This window comes from Tenrec ecaudatus, chromosome 6 (genome assembly GCF_050624435.1).
Source record: "Tenrec ecaudatus isolate mTenEca1 chromosome 6, mTenEca1.hap1, whole genome shotgun sequence".
Classification (NCBI taxonomy): domain Eukaryota; kingdom Metazoa; phylum Chordata; class Mammalia; order Afrosoricida; family Tenrecidae; genus Tenrec; species Tenrec ecaudatus.
Window position 1 is genome coordinate 79,536,004 of NC_134535.1, and position 5,314 is coordinate 79,541,317.

Here is a 5,314-nt window from a genome sequence, read left to right on the forward strand (position 1 = left end):
CCCCGGTCCCCCCCGCGACGCCTCTAGCTCCCCATAGTTTTGCCCGCCCGGGTGCGTCCCAGCCCACAACATTCCCTCAACCCTTCTGGGGCAGCGCTCAGGGCTTAGAGGGAGGGTAAAGGGGCGCAGACTCCCCCCTATTTTAGCCCCTCCCCAGTCCCCGCGCCACTGCTCCCCCCGCCCCACCCCACCCCACCCCCGTTCCTCGCCGGAGCCAAGGGACAGAGAAATTGCGACTAGAAAGTCGATCGATTGGTACGCGGGACCACGTGGCCCCCGGCTGGCCAATGACCAGGCCGCCCGGGATGAGCTAATAATGGAAGCAATTTGTAACTTTCAGCAGCTCCCTGGGCCTGGGTACCGGAGGGAGGGAGGGAGGGAGGGAGGCTGGCCGACTGGGGTGGGCAGAGGGGCACCCCCAGTCCTTCTGCCCTCATCACTGGCACCCGAATCCCCCTTTCCGCTTTTCTCCAACAAGCAGGCAAGCTCTCCAGGGGTCCCTCCACCCCCGGCGGGCGCTCGGGCGCCCCACGGCGAGGAAGGTAAGCAGCCTCCACCCCAAAACCACCCCTCTCCCACTCCCACCCCTGCCGTCCTCTTTGGCACCTGTATGCAAGGTGCCCCTTCCACGTCCCCGGGATGATTTAAATCCGGCTTTGCCTAGATGAGAGAGAAACACTCATTTCCTGTTCTTTTGTGTAATCCTTTTCAGATTTAGAGAGACTCATTTAGATTTATATACTTTTCTTGGGAGACGGTGTAAGTGGTACTTTTCTTTTTCTCTCTTAAACAAAATTCAACATATGCATACTCCCCTGTCCTGGGGAGCAGCGTTCTGTTGATGGAGTTTACTTCTTAGAGGATAAGTTGCACCTCTTGTTTTTGCAAGTTTTACTTCTTTCGCTGCTGTCAATTTCACCCCTTTCTCCTTCCCCTCTCTAAGGTTTTGATATTTTAAAATAATCACGTAACACCTTTTTAAGTATATTCATTTGTTTTTCTCCTCCCTCATTGTGTGTGTGTGTGTGTGTGTGGAAGGGGCTTTAGTTTTGTGTTAATTTCTCTTTTGTAAATGATTTCATTGTTTGGTCAGTGGGTATGTGAACCATTCCTCTTGATTAATTCTTTGAAGAAACAATTAACTCTTTGAAGAAACAATGTACTCGAAATGCTTTATGCATTTTCCTCATTTTTGTTTATTATGTTGCCATTTTACTGTACTTTGCCTCCCTTCAAAATCTGACCTCGAAAGTTAATATTTTGTATGCTAAACCCATGAATGGGTTTTTCTTTCATAAACGTCACCATGAATGTATTTACTGTCCCTTCCTCAACTCTCTTTGCACTCATCTCAGAGCCCCCCCAATTTGCAGCTTTAAATTTGACTTTCCTTCCACCTCCCTCCAGCCTGGCACGGAAAACTAGGGTATTGGGGGTAGGTGGGTGCGGTGCCTGGGAAGAAGAAAATGTGCTCTTGGAGGAAGGGCCCACATTCCTGTTCTGAGCATTTCTGCTCCAACCCCCAGGTCAGCCCAGTCAGGGACAGCAAAATTTATATTTAAACTTTTCAGTCCACGGTTAGATCTTTCCATTTGACTCTATTCTGGACCAACACTCTGGTAAATACAGAATTGCATTTTTAATTCTTGTTCCTCAAAGCTCTAAGAAAAATGCAAGCTCTCTCCCTCCTTCCCTCCCCTAAGGAGTGGGTGTAGCTTATGGGTGTAGCTGAATTAGCTTGTGAGGTCCCTTACCTCCTAGGGGAAGATTCCCAGAAGAGTCTTACAGTGTTTATCTCTCTGCTTCCTTTTGCTTGGGGGGAGGTCTCAGGGATGGGGGACCTATTTTAATGCTTCCCCAGCCCTGACTTTAAAGGAACACCAAAGAAGAGCAGAGAGTTTAGTTTGGAGACTGGGTTGTTTTTCTTTAGTGAGGTTTGGCTTAGGGGAGTTTGGAGTAAATCTCAGCTCTGAGAAAATTCTGTAGCCTTGAGATGAAGGGCATCAGGAAAATGGCGTGCAATCATTCCACTTGATAAAGGTCATCACAGTCCCAGTTTCAATGTGAGCAAGGGCAACACATTCTTCCCTAAAAACCTGCTGTTGGTGACTTTGTTCTGCTGAGGAGAATGGATCCCAGCTCCTCCTCCTCTGGGCCCTAAGTCTCACTCCTCCCCTCTCAGTTGTCACATTGCCATTCTGGGCACATTTGGCTCAGCCCCCGTCCCTGCTTCTCCCCAGGATGAATCTAAATTACTATTAATAAGGGGCTGCTCCAACTTAATTGGCATTAAAAGAATTCATTTCAATTTGTTAATATTAAATGAACGCTCTGAACTTTCGCTCCCTTCTTTGCCTTGGATTCCCAGATGAGTAATGGCAAGAGGAGGCAGGGGAGTAGAATGAAGATTTTATTTCTGGCTCTTCAGCTCAGCCACTTTGGTGGCTCCCTGGGGGGGTGTGAAGCAGGCCCAGGAGGGAGCACTCTGGGCGGTCTTTTTGGTGAAATTCATAGGGTTCAGCATGAGCTGTGTCAGAAGGTGGCGCACAACAGAGGGAGAGGGACTTAAAGGTTTGGGGGGCTATTTAGTGGGAAGGAAAGGGGTTGGGGGCAAAGCAGGGCTAGAACAGATGATATGGACAAGGGCAGCTGGAAAGCAGGATTATGGGGGGGGGTGTCAGGCAGATTTGTGAAGAAAGGCAGTTGGGGCTCAAAAACCCACCCAGAGAGAAGGAGGGAGCTGGGCAGTCAGGGTGGGGAGGGGCAGTGAGGTGAAGCAGTTAAGGGCACTGAAGCAATTTAGATGTTTGACTTTAGGTCAGTTCCTTAATTTTTCCTTCTTAGTCTCCTGACATGCAAAAGGAGGGATTGATGATAAGAATAGTATGCATCTCAGGGTATAGTTAGTTTGAGGATTAAATGCAGTGCATATAACATGCATTACACAGGACATGGCACATAAAAACTACCAGCGAATGTTTGTCTTTCTTACAGCAGAGAGGATATGACCATGAATTCTGGAGGTCGCCTGCCTGGCTTTGAATCTCAGCTCTGGCTTATACCAGTTGCAAGAATCTAGCCAAATTCCTTAACCTCTCTGTGCTTCTGTTTCCTTCTCTGCCTTCTAGGTTGTTGTAAGGATTAAATGAGTCCATGTGTGTGAAATCCCTAGAGCAATGTCAAGCCCATAATAAGCACCTAGAATGATGTTGGTCCCAGAGTAAGTCCACTACCAGCATGACTCACAATTGAGGTTGGTGCTCTTCTGATGAAGAAAGTTGGATAGGGGCACAATGTGCCACTCTTGTGAGAGCTCAGTGCAGCTCTCTCATCTCCATCCCTGTTGAATCTGCTTTAACAACCACAGCTGTCTGAGGATGAGGCAGGGCAAGCGAGACCCCATGGTCCTGGGAGCTGGGACACTTGACTTCTTCTTAGGTTTCTGGTCTGGCTCTTGGGTCAGTGGTCCCCTGCCAGGCTCACAGACTTGAAGGATAAGTTGCTTCTTTTTCCTTAGTGATATGGGAATAATTTTCTTGGTCTAATAGGTCCTTTTGGTTGAGAGCTAGTCCTCATGGGTGGGTGTTGAGAGAGGATGGATACCTGGCTGGGAGGCACATGTTCCTTGAGATAGGGAGGATGGGTAGAGCAAAGGAGAATGAGATCAAGTAAGCATCCTGTGATTGGCTGCCAGCCTGCACACACCTGACCTCACTTTAGAGGCGAGGGAAAGCAGAAGTCCCGGGAGGCAAAGTGGCTGGCCAAAATGAGGAAGTGGTCGAATTGGAGTCTGAATTCTAATAGGCTTGATGGCAGATCTTAACTTTCTTCCTATTGGCTCCATACTTCCTGAAGAAGGGGCTGGGACTTTCTGAAAGGGAAGTTGGGATATGTGCAAGGAGAATTGCCCAAGGTTGGGCCCAGACCATAGGGTGGCTGGAAGGGAGAGTATGAGGGTAGGAAGAAGCCAAGTGGGACATTTTCAGTAGGAAGACTTCCTGGTAGGGAAAGTAGGTGTGCATTCCGATGGAAAGGGACTGAGGATGGAAAGTGGAGGAAAGGGAGAGCACCAGGTGTTTCTCGAGGAAGGAGAGGAAAGAAGGCTGGATGCGAGCAAGGGGGACATGTCTCAGATTTGGCTTAGCTTTGTTGTGCTTCCACTGAGTAAAGTTAGGTACTATTTATTGAGGGACGACCACATGCTAGATACAGACGTTATCTTATTTAAGACTTACAACAACCTTGCAAATGGCTGCCTTAGTTTCATTTCCACAAGCGTCATTTAAGGCTCAAACAATCCAATCCCTCTCTAAGGTCGCATGATTGGTAGGTAGCTGGGTTTGTCTGGCAACTAAACTCATGCTCAGATCGACCTCCCTGCCCTGGTCTAGTCTTTATTTCCTGTGTCATGTCATTGCTACCCCACAGTTGTAGCCACATCGTGTCACTGGGAACGGGGACAGACAGAGTGAAACTGAGAGAGTGAATGGCCAGGGCGTCTAAACTTTCTTCATGTCCACATGAGGGAGATAGATAGAAGGCCAGTCTCTCCAGAGGGAGGCTTCGAGTCAGTTACTTGGGACTGCTGATTTGCGATGAATGACACCCAGTGGACTAGGAATCACATTATTTGCTGGTTGGTGACTTTCCCTTCCTTGAGAAAGCCATTTCCCCTTGTTGCACAAAGGTACTGTTATCTCTGAGCATGGAGCTACCCAGCTGGAGGCTCCATTTCCCAGATGTCTCTGCTGCCCTCCAGGTCTGACCAGAGAGGATCGGATGTGGGTGATGTGATCAGAGCAGTAAGACATGACTAAGGTCCGCCTTTCTGTTCTCTTTCATGAACTTACAACCAGATGCATCTGACCCTGAGCTTGACCTCATCTCTGAGAGGGCAAAGTGACAATATGAAAGGAACCCAAGTGCCTGCTGGATAAGGTGGAGCTGAGCTGCCTGCCATCCTAGACCCCTCTCTTCCAGATGACTGTGAGAAATAAACTTCTGTTTCTGACATGCTGTGGTGTTCAAGGGACTTTTTTTGGTGATAGCTGTTTTCCATCATCCTGACTAACTGTACCTTCTCACATCAGACTAAGCAATGTAAACTCACCAACATGATGACATCATATCATTCAACACGATTACATCAGATCATCAACCAGTTGCTAAAGAATCCGCTCCAACTCAAGGCACCCCCATGCCTGTTGGAGCAGAGCTGTGCTCCAGAGGGTCTTTGATGGCTGATTTTTCAAAAGCAGATTGCCAGGCCCCTCTCCCCAGGCACCCTGAGTGGGCCCCTCCAATCTTTTGCTTA

The 5,314-nt window shown here is 48.6% G+C and overlaps 1 long non-coding RNA gene across 1 annotated transcript; it reads left to right on the forward strand.

Annotated features, from left to right (window-relative positions):
• The first annotated feature begins 405 nt into the window (after positions 1 to 405).
• Positions 406 to 5,013, forward strand: LOC142450989 (uncharacterized). Its single transcript, XR_012784969.1, has 2 exons — positions 406 to 542; positions 4,857 to 5,013. It is a non-coding gene; the product is annotated as an uncharacterized LOC142450989 (long non-coding RNA).
• Positions 5,014 to 5,314: the final 301 nt, after the last annotated feature.